Genomic DNA, 16,581 nt, shown 5'->3' with positions numbered 1-16,581 from the left:
GCTTCAGCCTTGAAGGTCTGAAGATGTTTGGCAGAAATCCAATTTGAAGTTTACAACACTGCTTTAATTGGAGTTCCAGTTTATGATCTATTCTAGTATTTTTTTGGAGTTTAATTTAAAGACATGTTTTACTAACTTTTTTTCAGTAGCAAATGACAGGAATTGGATATTGGTTTAAGGGAGAGAAGGATAAACAAAGGAGATATAGGAACGATTCTGTCTGTTTAAAGTTTGTTTAAGAAGCTGGTGTTAAATCTTTTGTTTTAAGAATGTTAAATAATTTTTTCTTTCCTTTTTGGTTTTATTACAGTCATTTGAAAAGGCGCCTGAAGAAAGAACAAGAAAATTGATTAATTTACGATCTATTAAAAAAAAAGCACGTGCTATTCTCTGCTGTGTGTAGTTAATAATTATTATAAGTGAATAAGTCTGAGTTAAGTTTATACTATTAAGGTTAACTGACCTGTTAAGTTGAAAAACTGGAAATTTAATTTGTGGCCACAATGAACTTTCAAGTCTATTATGTCAAGGTTTGGAGGAGACTTCAGTTCCGGACATAAGATTCATTCATATAACATTGGCAGTTTTGATTTTTAAATATTTATTGCAGTAAATTGGAATTTGAAATCATCTTTGTTATATTAAAAAAAATCCTTGGATTAGAAACCTCTTACAAAAGATGCTAAAAGTTTGGAAACAATTGGAGTTGTTTGTCCTGATGGAGATGCTTTCCTTTGACGTTGATAATGTTACTAATGATTTTGTTGTTTTCAAACCCTAAGGATACCAAAAGGATTTAAAAAAAAGTTTAAAATGGAGTGTAGTTCTTTTCGATCAGAAAAATAAGTTTCATAAAGCGACACAGCTGAGAATGTTTTGCTCCGCCCCCTTGGAGACAAACAAAGAAATTAACCCCGCTGCAGCTATTGCTTTTCCATTTAATCCACCACACAATTTTTGCATCGCTGAGAGTAAAATTTATATATATTGGACATTATTAAATCTTAAATTTCTAAATTGACAGATATAATTGGACAAATTAACCCACTGGGCTCAGGGGCAGAGCTACAATGGATTCTTTGTGTTCTTTTGAAGCAGGTGAGGGCAGGTTCCAAGGCCACATGAGAACTGATGCCACAGCAAGAGATCCAGCAGCCTTAAGAATTTAAGAACTTAATTGCAGACATCAAATGTCACAGCATCTTTATCAATGAGACAAAGTGCTTGAGAAGGAGAGATAGTTGCAAGCACTTCTGTTTTTAACGTAAAAAAATACCACCAAGTCTGGGCATAAAAAATTGGAATCAATAAACAAAATTTAATTGATATGAGTGGTTATTTAAAGCACTCAAAGGGAAATTTATCTGATATTTAAGAGGACAATCAAAGTTTTAGAAAGTAAAAAATGAAACAGTCTAAGTGGTTTACTGTGTTGGACATTAGCAATGGGTTCTGGTCCATACCGCTGGCACAAGAGTGTCAATATAAATTTGCGTTTATGTTCCGGGGACAACAGTACATCTGGACGTTTCTCTCCCAGGGATTTCATAATAGTCCATCGATATTCCACCTTCCTGCAGAAGGTCAGAGTGAAAGTTAAGCCGAAAAAGGCACAGATAATGAAGGAAAAGGTTTCCTATTTGGGAATAGTAATAACACAGGGAAAGCATGAGCTAGAGCAGATGTGAGGACAGACAATCCTCAAACTCCCCCTACCACAAGATAGTAAGGCTCTAAGATCATTTTTGGGCCTTGTTGGGTATCGCAGGAACCTTACTGATGGATTCATCTTAAAGCCAGTCCCTTTATATGATCTCTTAAATAAGAACTACTATGTGCCTGGCAGACAATTTAATCTACCAGGGCGACCCCATGAGTGTCAGGTTTTGAAAGCAAAGGCCCTCCAGGGACCTTTTGTGTCAAAATCATTGCGGGGTGTACAAGGGAAGGAGCCAGCAATCAAACCAGCAATCAAAATATTTTGTTGATCGTTCCTCTGCAGTGGAGGACGGGATTAGGCAGACAGGGTGTGGATTACATGTACAGGAGAATGGAAGTCCCAGACTCAGGGACAAATTGTGGTGGGTCTTTCTTGTAAACGTTACTATCGGACAGTGGGTATGTGTCGAATGCCCAAAAGGAACCCACCAGGCACCCCCCCCCCCACCCCCGAGTTCCCTGTATGGCAGTGTGATGATAAACACTGTAAGAACTAATCACTGTGTGTGAAGCCACACAGTGATAGGGTCTATTGGCTCCAATGTGTTGGGAAAAATAAAAATGGACAGTTCTTACTCCACGTCGTGAGCATAAATGGGCTACAAGCTCCAACCACCACGGTTAACCCCACATCCAAATTACTAGCGAGTAGGGTTACGACCCAGCAGCCACAAGTGACTGGTCTACCTTGCCCTGCCTTGACTGCAGGACCAGAAAATGGACTTGTGATAATAAAAACTAATAAAATTGTATATGATAATATACAGCATGAGTTGGTACTGATAATATTGAATATCTCAGATATCCAGCTACCTGACTGGTGCCCTGAGAAGACCTGAGAGTTGTACAAGGTATTACTACTGCAACAATTGCTGAGACAAAAATTTGGTGATGAGGGAATAATAAAGGGAAAGAGGCATAAACGTAGTTTAATGAACGATGCAGCTATGGTCTTTAATACGAGAACTTCAATTGTCAATACTATAGATTTGGAAAGCGTGGACCAGAAGGTTAATGGCACAGTGGTTAGCACCGCAGCCTCACAGCTCCAGCGACCCGGGTTCAATTCCGGGTACTGCCTGTGTGGAGTTTGCAAGTTCTCCCTGTGTCTGCGTGGTTTTCCTCCGGATGCTCCGGTTTCCTCCCACATGCCAATGACTTGCAGGTTGATAGGTTAATTGACCATTATAAATTGCCACTAGTATAGGTAGGTGACAGGGAAATATAGGGACAGGTGGGGATGTGGTAGGGATATGGAATTAGTGTAGGATTAATATAAATGGGTGGTTGATGGTCGGCACAGACTCGGTGGGCCAAAGGGCCTGTTTCAGTGCTGTATCTCTAAACTAAACTCTCAGCCAGATAGTAAAGGATATTTTGGAAAAGGAACAAAAGGCACAGAGTGGTGTAGCTAAAGTAGGACAGGATCTGATGAAAACAGTGACAGGACTGGTGAGATTGCTGGAAGGTCATGCTCATACTATTAATGATATAATAGAAAAGGTAAAGGAGGTCCATGACATTTCAAATAATGAAAGTGTTTGTAGTACATATGGTTCATGAATGTTAGAACAAACAAAGGAAAATTTGAGGCAAATTGATGTGGGACAGGTACCAGTTTGGATCAATAAGTTGGAGGACTTAACTAGTCAGACAAATGATAAAATTACCAGGTGACAACTCAGAACACTTGTTAAGGTATGGAAAGGTCAAGAGTGTGTAAGTACAAGATCTATGAGTATTAGAGTAGTATTGGGAATACCTGTAATTCCGAGAGATAAGTTAGGGATGCAATTATATGAAGTAGAAAATATAGGGGTGATAAAGGGAAAAGATTACATAAAATACTATGATATTTTACCCTATGTTGTGGAAATTGGAAAAGAGAAAGTTGGAACAACATTGTCTGAGTGTAGTCTGGAAAACCAGGTGGTCATATGTCCTCATCCTATATATAAAACAGCAGAATCAAAATGTGGATTTAATGCCACTGCAAGCTGCACCATGGAGACAAGGAAAGGATTATCAGGGCTAACCCATGTCGCCTATATGGGAAAGGGGAGACATGTTTAACCACTACGGCGAAGGAGTACCAGTACTTGTCCGTTGAGCAACAGTACGTTTTGTTTCAGCCCACAAATACCAACCAGAGTAGGGAAGATGGAGTTGGTAGACGGATGTAAACGAAAGACAGAAACTTTAACTGTGACACAAAGTATTAAGGAGGACTTGACAAATTACCTCCGGGAATATGAATATACTATTCAGCCATTGCCCACGCGCTTGGGTAAAGAGAGACAGTAGCTAGAAGCCATTGCTGTTGTGTACTACAATCTGGAACAGTCGAAGATGCTACAAGATGAGATTGACGAGATAAATGATTCTACCCAGTGGGAGGACTTATGGAACTGGAGGTCAAACGTGCAGATACACCCCTGGTTTAGAATTATCTCCCAAGTCCTGATAGTGGTTTCGGGTATCATGGTGTTATATGTGACATACTTAATTCGGAAACTTAAGAAATTAATGAAGCAATGTGAGAGGACGTATAAACACAGGTTGGACAGCTACCTTAAAGGCAATCAGCATTCAAACTGCTCTATAAAAGACAGACAATTAGTTATGCCACACAAGGGTAATCGTATAACCTATTTGTATATACTTAAAATGAGTTAATGAATGATCAATGTGCTCTAAGAATGAAATTGTATTATGTTTGCACAATTGATTATGTAATAGTAAGGTTTAAATTGTGCTTTCTTAACATTACACTGCTTATGTTTTGCTTTGAAAATGAAATTGTAATTGCACAAGTGTACTACCTAAGAGACATGAAAGTGTGATCCCTTGGGCAGAGCCCTGCAGGATCAAAGGGGGAACTGTGGACTCAGTAAAAACACATACAGTAAAAGCACATATAGCAAAAACACATAAGAACTTAATTAAAACAAAGAGGCCGGTAACACAACAATGAACAGTGTGGTGAAGGGAGGATGGGTAAAAGAGGCCACAGCACACAGATGGCCAAGGAGCTGTAGATATGATTATAGAAAAGGTATTGAGGAAGATCCCAGAAATTAGGAGTAGTCATGGACACCAGACATGATTAAACTCATAATAGACAATGGGAAACTGTGAAGTTTTGAACAGGTTCTCACTGAGCCAAAATAAGCAATTATCATTATGTCATTATACCAGACCCTTATGAGTAAGTAAGGTCTTCGAAACAAGATTTACCCCCTGACAGAAACTAGGGAAGGCACGAGAACCCCGGGGAAGAGCACTTGAGAAGATACCTTGAGCTAGGGGCCCAGAGAACAGAGGAGCAGCCACAAGTCGAGACTGATCACCTCAGGTCTTGACGGGTAGTATACTGTACAAGCAGTGAGAGCTTGTACTTTGATGAGTTTTGAAACTGTACAAGTATTGAGAGCTTGTACTTGATGATTTAGTGTGTGAGTAAAATGTTGATGTACCTTTCACCAATCGGATTCCGTGGATTCTATAAGAGTAAGTGCGTGTTAGGCACAACACAACACCATACAGTAAATAATACGGTGTTCTAGGGAACCCTGTCCCTGATGCACAGATGGGCACATTATTTAGTGATAACTATACTTCCAGAATGATGGCGGCCCACTTATTCCTTCTGATCCTCAACAATTTAGTCAAGAGCTTTTTTATTTCCTGGTTTTTATGGTCCAATGGTCCCGCTGCCTTCGGATGACGTGGTGTGCTGTGCTCTAACCCAATACTCAAAGACAATAGTCTTTGAAAACTTTCGAAATAAAGGCTCTGCCTTGATCAGAGTGTAGGATTTTGGGTGCACAAGCTACAGTAATTATGTCAGTTATAGCATTGACAAGTACAGTTTCCGAAACAGGTTTTGTGGGGACCGCCAACAGAAAGAAGTGCAGCCATCAACACAAACAGGAACATGTTCATCCCCATTGATGGGGTTAATGGTCCAATAAAAGCAACAAAAATTTTTTCCATTGATTCATTAGGCTTCACAGGAGCCAACGGTGGTGGTTTAATAAGTGATGATTTGTTGATCAAATTACATGGCTCACAATTTGCCACATATGTTTTACAGGCTTTAAGCATGCCTGGTCATCAATATAAAGGAGTCAATTTGCCGAATTTGTTCGGGCACCACTATGTGACTGATCTATACCCTGATGAGCTTCTTTTACAAGTTGTTCTCGTTTGTGACTCGGGGCTACCTCCTGGACACCCCTGGGTAACTTAACCGGTGCAATATCAGTCGGGGGTCTCCGAATAGATGGATATTCTTTTGGATTCTCTTTCGTCAGGTCTAATAACTAAATCAGTTCCTCATCCTGATCAGCTGCCCGTTCTGCCCTAGTGATTACATTAACTATGGCAGGCGCCTCTCGAGCGGGTGTCATGCAGACTGAATATTTTGCTCTCCACTTAATGTTTTACTGGAAATCCCCAGTTCTTGAAGTTGTCCGCAATTATCTGATCAAAATGTTTGTAATGGCGTTTATTTGAACTCTTGTTCCTGTTAGTCCATTCCATTTATTGTTTTATTAACTACAATTGCCTTTTTTATGGTACCTTAAGGCAACCTTTAGAACTGATCTGTCTGCATCAACAACCCCACAAACTAATTAAGTTTATTGCTACCTTTTACAGATGTCACACAGGATATTTCAATGTGTGAGTCTATCTTTCAATTCCCTAGCGACAGAAATTCTATTCCAACAGGGACCTTAACATTTTTAACTCTACCTTCTTTACGGGGAATGTCAGTGAGTCTTGAAGACTGACCATTTAATCAATCTATCACTGAGTCCCTGACTCAGAGTTCTTTGTTCAAAATGTTGATCCCTGGGGTTCTCGCTCGCAATCATCCCGAGAGTCCAACTTTTATACCCTTGTCTATGTGACTTGTCTCGACTTGTCTCCTCTGTCCAAAACGACCCCGACTCCCTCTTATGTGACCAACTGTCTCCTCTTTCAATTATCACCTTTCTTTAAATCGGTCAATCCACTAGAACAGTCTAAACTACATTAATCATGTATTGCAAGGCTGGCTAGGTAAAATAAATAAGTTTTATGTCAAGATACACGAAACTAATGCAAAGTTCACTCTCAACACTACCATAAAACACAATTATAGATAATAAAACAATAAATGGAACAGACTTACAGGAACAAGAAGTAAAGTAAACACAGGTGTAACCAGTGTACATTCCATCAGAAACTAACTTAGCAATACAAAGAAAAGCCAATCCGCCATGTTTTCCTTAGTACTATCACACTCTTCCAATGTTCTGATGAAAAATAACATCACTTGCATTACCTCCCCTCCAAATGTCACTCAGGGCAAATGCAGTAAAATGTTTTATTTCTGCTTCTCCGCAAGAAATCGCATAGTGTGAGGTGTTCAAGCAGTAAGACTTCTCTGGCATGTCACGTGCACTGTCTGAAGCCAGAAGACTTGTAACAAAGAATCTTCCAGTACCTTAATCCTTGCTTTATGTGAGAGCAAGTCCCATCACTGACAGCCTGCAGTGCTTTATTCCTTTCCCACAGTGTTTTCTTCTTCTGTCACTGTAACTTGACTATCACTTGTTGTGCCGAGTGTGGTTCCCTGTGAAACCAACCTTTGAGGCACTGCGAGGTCCTGCGTGGGGGAGGAACAGTTATTGATGCAGTTGGTTGCAGTTTGATTAGCGCCGTTCCCGATGCCATCCTCCAGGCTGGGTCCTGAAAGATAGTGTACGACTGCACCTTGAATGTTCCTCCATTCCTGTACCCTTCAGGACACCTCTTCAGGTTGTCTCCAGAGACAATTTTAAAAGATTGCTTGCCATTCTGCTGGTTAGTGAATATTTTGACTGTTCTTTCATTAATAGCAGAGTGTATTTGAACAGGTTTCTTCCACTTAGGTCTCAAACCAGGTTTCTGTTCAAACTTTCTCTCCTGAACTCACTCCCTGGTTACAGGTTGCCAAGCTTTGTTAGTTACCTGTTTTTGTCTATTCTTCTCTCTGATCCTCTGATCAATTTCATGAATTTGATCTGTTATTCCTTGTTTCAAATCTAATTGTTTTTGTCGGGTCAAGGAATCAGAAAGCATAGAGGCAATAAAAGAACCGTAAGTGGTGTATGGATTTCAAAACCATACAGTAAATAATATGGTGTTCCAGGGAACTCTGTCCCTGATGCACAGACGGGCACATTACTTAGTGATAACTGTACTTCCATAATGATGGCGGCCCACTTATTCCTTCTGATTCTCAACAAATTAGTCAATAGCTTTTTTACTTCCTGGTTTTTACCTTCCACCAGTCCCGTTGCCTTCGGATGACGTGCTGTGCTGTGCTCTAACCCAATACTCATTTGCACACAATAGTCTTTGAAAACTTTGGAAATAAAGGCTCTGCCTTGATCAGAGTGTAGGATTTTGGGTGCACAAGCTACAGTAATTATTTCAGTTATAGCATTGACAAGTACGGTTTCCGAAACAGGTTTTGTGGGGGCCAGCCAGCAGAAAGAAGTGCAGCCATCAACACAAACGAGAACATGTTCATCCCCCATTGATGGGGTTAGTGGTCCAATAACAGCTGTTCTCGTTTGTGACTCGGGGGTACCTCCTGGACACCCCTGGGTAACTTAACTGGTACAATATCAGTCGGGGTCTCCGAATAGATGGATATTCTTTTGGATTCTCTTTCGTCAGGTCTAATAACTAAATCAGTTCCTCATCCTGATCAGCTGCCCATTCTGCCCTAGTGATTACATTAACTATGGCAGGCCCCTCTTGAGCGGGTGTCATGCAGACTGAATATTTTGCTCTTCACTTAATGTTTTACTGGAAATCCCCAGTTCTTGAAGTTCCAGACACTCATCACCCTCTGTGTAAAGAACGTGCCTCGCACATCCCCTCTAAACTTTGCCCCTCGCACCTTAAACCTAGGTCCCCTATTAACTGACTCTTCCACCCTGGGAAAAAGCTTCTGACTATCCACTCTGTCCATGCCACTCATAACTTTATGAACGTCTATCAGGTTGCCCCTCCACCTCTGTCGTTCCAGTGAAAACAATCTGAGTTTATCCAACCTCTCCTCATCGCCAATGCCCTCCAGACCAGACAACATCCTGGTAAACCTCTTCTGTACCCTCTCCAAAGCCTCAACGTCCTTCTGGTGGTGTGGCGACCAGACTTGCACGCAATATTCTAAGTGTGATCTAACTAAAGTTCTGTACAGCTGCAGCATGACTTGCCAATTTTTATATTCAATGCTCCGACTGATGAAGGCAAGCATGCCATATGCCTTCTTGACTACCTTATCCACCTGCGTTGCCACTTTCAGTGACCTGTGGACCTGTACGCCTAGATCTCTCTGCCTGTCAATAATCCTAAGGGTTCTGCCATTTACTGTATACTTCCCACCTGTATTCTATCTTCCAAAATGCAATACCTCACATTTGTCCGGATTAAACTCCATCTGCCATTTCTCCGCCCAAGTCTCCAACCGATCTATATCCTGCTGTATCCTCTGACAATCCGCATCACTATCCACAACTCCACCAACATTTATGTCATCTGCAGACTTACTAATCAGACCAGCTATATTTTCCTCCAAATCATTTATATATACTACAAACAGCAAAGGTCCCAGCACCGATCCCTGCGGAACACCACTAGTCACAGCCCTCCATTCAGAAAAGCACCCTTCCACTACTGTCCTCTGTCTTCTATGACCGAGCCAGTTCTGTATCTATCTTGCCAGCTCACATCTGATCCCGTGTGACCACCTTTTGTACCAGTCTACCATGAGGGACCTTGTCAAAGGCTTTACTGAAGTCCATATAGACAACATCCATTGCCTTTCCTTCATCAATCATCTTCGTCACTTCCTCAAAAAAACTGTACGTAACTAACTTCCCCTTAAATGCATCTTTGCTATTCACCTCAACAACTTCATGTGATAACAAGTTCCACATTCTCACCACTGGCTAACTAAAGAAATTTCTCCTGAATTGCCTATTGGACATATGGACCTGCAGTTTTAGTCTCCCCAACAAGTTGAAACATGTTCTCTGTGTGTACCCTAACAAACCCTTCAGTATTTTAAAGATCTCTCACAGTACGCTTCTCAGTTTTCTCTGTTCTAGAGGAAAGAACCCATGCTGTTCAGTATTTCCTGATTGTTGTACTTCTTGGTTGTAGTCTCATCCTTGTAAATCTTTTTTGAATGTTCACTCCGTTCTTCTCTATTGTGTTTGAAATATGGAGACCAGAACAGTATCTAGTACTTATAAGTGTGGACTAACCAAGGTTTTTGTAAATTAGTATTTAAGATGTTGGCATTTCTGCAAAGGCCAGAACTAATTGCCCAACCCTAATGACCCTTGAGAAGGTGGTGGTGAGCTGCCTTTCTGAATCACTGCAGTCCATGAGGTGATGGTATCCGCACAGTGCTGTTAGGAAGAGTTTCAGGATATTGATCCAGCGACAATGAGGAAACAGCAATATAGTTCCAAGTCAGGATGATGTGTGTCTTGGAGGGCAACTTGCAGCTGCTGGTGTTCCCATGCGCCTGCTGCCCTTGACCTTGTAGGTGGTGGAAGACATGGTTTCGGAAGGTGCTGTTGAAGAAGCCTTGGTGAGTTGCTGTAGTGCATCCTGCAGATAATACATACCGCTACCACTGTGTACCAGTGGTGAGGGAGTGAATGTTTAAGATGGTGGATGGGGTGCCAGTCAAGCAGGCAGCTTTGTCCTGGGTGGTGTTAGAGCTAAACCCATCCAGGCAACTGGACAGTATTCCATCACACTTGTTACAACCAGGTGAGAAAGAGGTATAAGGTTCCGCTCTCAGCCTTTTACTGGTTTGGCCGTAACAGGGTTTAATTTTTAAAACACTGTGTTTTCGGATTCCCCTCAGTGAATCCTTGCTCACTGCTCTCTAATTGTGATTGCAAAGAAATCAACCAGACTGGTTTTCTCAGCTTTAAACAAGAAAGGTGCAAGTTTATTAACCTTAAAACTCTAATTCAGTTAAAACTACTAAAAGAACATGACATGACCACGCTAGCATGCATATGCGATAAACACATATGCTAATAGAGACAGAGGAGGAGAAAGAAGGGGAAAGGTTTGAAATAATGGCTGGAATTCAGTTACTGGTTTTGGATTGGATGTAAAGTCTCTGATTGAAGTTAAGTCTTGCAGTTCACGTTGGGGCCCAATGCACACTTTCAAACTTGTTTCGCTGCTCTTCTCTCTTGAGGCTTAAGTTACTTCCAAGGGTCCCTGGAACTTTGCGTGAGAGGCAGAGAGAGAGGCGCTCTCTTCTTGAAGTTCACTTGCAGTGTCTTTCCAAAACCATTCAGTGAGCACAATTCAATTCCCCAGGTCTGACAGCAGGTTAGTCATGTGGCAGCCTCACCTGCAAGATTTGTGGATTCCTTCTGGCTCACCAGACACTTTTTGTGGGCGGGGGGGGGGGGGGGGAGGGGTGCAGGTGGGGTGGGGTGCTGACTCAATAACATTCAATGTCTCTTGATCATCACTATGGATAAAATCCATCTGGCTAATCGAATCAGGGAGTACTCCCATTGTCTTCTTCATGCAAATGTGCAGCAGCCCTGTTTTCAGCCACTGTTGGGATCTTTTTAAACGAGTTATTTCAAGACCAGAAACAGTTCAAAAATAATTTTCCATATGACGAAATTAATATGTCTCATTTTGGCAGGTGTGGTTTCTGTCACACACTCCTGACCTGTGCCTTTTAGATTGTGGACAGGCTTTGGGGAATCAGGAGGTGAGTTATTTGCCACAGAATATCCAGCCTCTGACCTGCTCTTGTAGCTGCAGTATTTATATGGCTGGTTCAGTTCAGTTTCTGGTCAATGGTAACCCCAAAATGTTGATGGTGGGACACTCAGCAATATTAATGCCGTTGAATATCAAGGACAGATGGTTAGATTCTCTCATGTTGGAGATAGTCATTGTGTAGCACATGTGTAATGCAACTTTTACTTGACGTTTATGAGCACAAGCCTGAGTGTTGACCAGGTCTTGCTATGTCCCGGTATGGACTGCTTCATTATCCGAGGAGTTGCCAATGGAACTGAACACTATGTAATCATCAGTAACTATCCCCATTTCTGACCTTATGTTGGAGGAAAGGTCATTGATGAAGCAGCCAAAGGTGGTTGGGCCTAGGATACTTCGCTGAGGAACTCCTGCAGCGATATCCTGGGGCTGAAGTGATTGGCCTCCGACAACCAGAACACCCATCCTTTGTTCCTGTATAAGTTTAACATAACTTCTCCACTTTTGAATTCTACTCCACTAGAAATGAACTCCAGTCCTTTGCGTGTACGTTTTATGGCTTTGTTGACCTGCATTGCTACTTTTCATGATTTGAGAGTCTGGACAACTAAATCCCTTGCACTTCAACCCACTTAGTCTCTTAGTTTGCAAGGAGTGAGTAGGCTCCTTACTCCTTCTTTGAATTAGACTTTCAATGTAGGCCACACCCTTGTGATCTTCATCTCTCACCTCTGCAGTCAGACTAGGATGCAAGCTCTCCCTTTGGCTAGATACTTCCTGGACCATTCTATCCCACTGCGCACTAGTGCTCTGTGAGTCTGCCAATGGAAACTTCTCTCACCTAACCTCTAACATTTGTGCAGTGATTGACTTTGAGCTGGTGTTGCAAAGGAAGATCAAGTGCCATCTTCATGTCAGCTCCTCACCCTCTGGATGCTCTATATTTTGTTGACCTCAAAGTGAAGAGAGGAACAAGGATTAGTGTGATGGCTGAGCAGAGTCATCCCTGGTGAGACCCATCCCCACGATGTCCATGACTTGCTCTTTGAGTGAGGAGAGGATCTGAATGGGATGTTTTGCCTTCTTCCATCCTTGCTCCCTCCCTATTACTGTTTGCTAGCTTTGCCTGGAAGAGTGAAGGGCGAATGTTACTGGTAGCCGAGTTGGAAGTTCTGTGATGTGCACATCCCAGGTTGAATGGTAGTTCTGGTGTGCAAAGGGTGGCTGTGGTGCGATGGGCAGTAATAGTCAACAGAGTAGAAGGAGCAGAGCGTGGCATTAGGCGTAGACAGAGGTAGAGTAAAGAGTGATTCAGTGAATAGAGGCGAATGCTGGACGAGGGAAGAGTGGTGAGTGCAAGAACTTCTGATATTACAGGATTTAAGCACAGAGTGATATGAAATTGGAGTTAGGAGTTATCTTATTAACCCTGCTCAGGTTATTAAAAAACATCCTACATTAGAGCCAGGTCTGTGGGGTGATACTTCTGGAGCTGACACACACTACTACTTAAGCCTAAGTGTACCTCACCTTTAAGAGGTGCAGGCTACTTTTAAATAGTTGCAGGAATGGCATAAACTGAAAGCTCCGATTAGGCAAGCTGCCAATGAACAGCGGGACTAACACTGGCACCCTGTGTAATTATAAAGAGGGCACCCAACCAATTTACCAGTCTTGCCCCACCCACCGTGACTAACCCAATATCAGCCTGAAGAAAAAGCTTTACAGAAATTTCAATATTTAAGTCAATCCTTGATCCATGCAGCTGACAATGTTTACTGTTGTCTTCAGAGTACATTTTCATTCTTATTGCCTATTGGAGCGTAGAGTGAAAAACCTGGTGGGGAGAATCGTGTGACTATTACAGAACCTGCAGAGCTTTCCTTTCATTAGTGTCAAGCTATTGCCATGTGATCCTGATCAGATTTCCCGCTCTTAAAGGGGAATGTCAGTGAGTCTTGGAAACTGTCCATTTATTCAATCTTTAATTCTAAAAGGTATAATATATTAACTATATCTAAAGATTACCTAATTAAGCCTTATTATACCTACAATTCCATCATACCGCCCCTCTTGACCCATATAAAGGCGAACAACTAAAATAGCTTGTTTAAATAATGCATAAAATATAAACATTCAATAAAGTGTCATTACCCATTATATCAAACAGTGCAATAATAGAAAAGACTACATTGACAACATTCATAGTCGCAGTTTTACATGGATCATCTAAATTCTGCAAAATAAATCTTTTAATTCTATCACAAAGTTCAGATTAAAACTATGCGAAGCATCCGTGATCTGAGGAAACAAATTGATTAAAAAGATGACTGTATCTTGTCATGATCCTGTACTTTTTTTTCGAAATATGCCGTTTGCCTTTAAAGCTTGCAAAGGATCAGTAATTGCTTTAAGAGCCAGCAAGCCTTAGGGGTTATAGGAAGGTGCATTTTCGTTGCCTTAGAAACAGCCATTTGGAGACTGCGATTCAAAGGGTGCATTCTCGTTACCATGGAGATAGCCACTGGGAGTGAACCTGATGCAATACAATTGTTACAAACTGCCAGTTCAAACTGAATTGTAAGACAGTTTGAACACAGACAAAAGACACAGACAGCTGTGATGAGCACAGCTGAAAAAGAGCTCTCTACCATTTAAACTGAAGTAATAGGATTTTAGTCTGTTTAATTATTATCTCTCAAAATTCTAAAACAGAGATCACTGGTAATTTAAATTGAAGATAGGGAAGTTAGACTGTGACAATCTTTTATCCCTCAAAAACTCTAAAGTCAGATTGATTCTATTGAAAGTGTTTGCAAGTTGTTAATTGTTGAAATTCATCGCCGAAAAAAGAAGCATCACCTGCTGCTGAAGTTAGCCTACGGACTGTTCTACGTGGAAGAACTTTTTCCCCATCGGACAGCTGCGAGGACTTGGAGCAACATCCTGTGAGGACGTCAAACAACATTGGACTTTTAATTTACAAGGACTCTATTTTTTTCTATTTTAAATGTTGTTTATATCTTCATAGTGTTTAAGAATTTATTTCTTATAATTAAAGAGTTAATTTGTTGATTTAAAGACACCTGGTTTGGTTAGCCTCATTCAGGAGTTAATAGGGGAGGCAGTGGCATAGTGGTATTGTCACTGGACTAGTAACCCAGAGATACAGGGTATTGCTCTGGAGACATGGGTTCAAATCCCACCACAGCAGAAGGTGGAATTTGATATCAATTAATAAATCTGGAATTAAAAATCTAGTCTAATGATGGCCATGAAACCATTGTTGATTGTTGTAAAAATCCATCTGGTTCACTAATGCCCTCTAAAATGACCTAGCAAACTTAGCTAGCACTGTGGGTGTACCTACCCCACAAGGACTGCAGAGGTTGGACTGCATGGCTCAAGAAGGCAACTCACCACCACCTTCGCAAGGGCAATTAGGGATGGGCAATAAATGCTGGCCTGGCCAGCGACGCCCACATCCCATGAATGAATAAAATAAAAAGATGATACAATTTGGTGGGTTTTTCTTTAATTTGGAAAGCTTTAAAATGATATGTTAGCTGATCTGTGGAACAACGGGATTGAATTAACAGTGCATTTGTCCTACCACAATTCCGAATCGTATATTTTAATTGGGGCTTTGACAGGAGCAGTCGGGTGTAACAATCTCAATTTCAATTACAAACATTTTGACCAGACAGGGGATTTCCAGTAAAACATGAAGTGGAGAGTTATTAATGATACTACAATATGGATCTTGAAAGCAAGATAAACACACACAAAAAGGTAACACCTATATGCTAAGAGGTCAGATGATACCTTAGAAACAGTATAAACATGAGAGGTTCCGAAGCAAAAAATAGAAGTGTTGAATTCCTCAAACATTGTTTACTTGGGGGATTTAAGGTAAAAGTTTACTTTTCAACACTTCTATTTTTTGCTTCGGAACCTCTCATGTTTATACTGTTTCTAAGGTATCATCTGACCTCTTAGCATATAGGTGTTACCTTTTTGTGTGTGTTTATCTTGCTTTCAAGATTTTGAAATTTTGCTGGATATTTTAAGATATTTTGCTGTAACATTAGCAGGGTTAAACATTTGGATTCTATTTTAGAAATAAGATTCTGTGTTCTCTTCTCTTTGGCCTCCTTATCTTGAGAGACAATGGGTAAGCGCCTGGAGGTGGTCAGTGGTGTGTGGAGCAGCGCCTGGAGTGGCTGTAAAGGCCAATTCTAGAGTGACAGGCTCTTCCACAGGTGCTGCAGAAAAATTTGTTTGTCGGGGCTGTTACACAGTTGGCTCTCCCCTTGCGCTTTTGTCTTTTTTCCTGCCAACTGCTAAGTCTCTTCGACTCGCCACACTTTAGTCCCGCCTTGACTGCCCGCCAGCTCTGGCGAACGCTGGCAACTGACTCCCACGACTTGTGATCAATGTCACAGGACTTCATGTCACGTTTGCAGACGTCTTTAAAGCGGAGACATGGATGGCCGGTGGGTCTGATACCAGTGGCGAGCTCGCTGTACAATGTGTCTTTGGGAATCCTGCCATCTTCCATGCAGCTCACATGGCCAAGCCATCTCAAGCGCCGCTGACTCAGTAGTGTGGAGAAGCTGGGGATGTTGGCCGCCTCGAGGACTTCTGTGTTGGAGATATGGTCCTGCCACCTGATGCCAAGTATTCTCCGGAGGCAGCGAAGATGGAATGAATTGAGACGTCGCTCTTGGATGACATATGTTGTCCAGGCCTCGCTGCCATAGAGAAAGGTACTGAGGACACAGGCTTGATACACTCAGACTTTTGTGTTCCATGTCAGTGCGCCATTTTCCCACACTCTCTTGGCCAGTCTGGACATAGCAGTGGAAGCCTTACCCATGCGCTTGTTGATTTCTGCATCTAGAGACAGGTTACTGGTGATAGTTGAGCCTAGGTAGGTGAGCTCTTGAACCACTTCCAGAGTGTGGTTGCCAATATTGATGGATGGAGCATTTCTGACCTCCTGCCCCATGATGTTCGTTTTCTTGAGGCTGATGGTTAGGC

The 16,581-nt window shown here is 41.7% G+C and overlaps 1 protein-coding gene across 3 annotated transcripts in view; it reads left to right on the top strand.

Annotated features, from left to right (window-relative positions):
* Positions 1-14,518, top strand: part of LOC137352316 (ras and EF-hand domain-containing protein-like) — a 75,565-nt gene extending 61,047 nt beyond the window's left edge. For 2 of the 3 annotated variants that reach the window (XM_068017604.1, XM_068017600.1), the window contains one exon: positions 311-564. The gene's annotated coding sequence lies outside the window, so the exon portion shown is untranslated. Of the gene's footprint in view, positions 1-310; positions 565-14,391 lie in introns of those variants that run through there. The other variant, XM_068017602.1, reaches the window with a different exon arrangement.
* The last annotated feature ends 2,063 nt before the right edge of the window (positions 14,519-16,581 follow it).

Source organism: Heterodontus francisci, chromosome 38 (assembly GCF_036365525.1).
Source record: "Heterodontus francisci isolate sHetFra1 chromosome 38, sHetFra1.hap1, whole genome shotgun sequence".
In the NCBI taxonomy this organism is placed as follows: domain Eukaryota; kingdom Metazoa; phylum Chordata; class Chondrichthyes; order Heterodontiformes; family Heterodontidae; genus Heterodontus; species Heterodontus francisci.
This window is presented reverse-complemented; position numbering and strand designations above follow the sequence as displayed.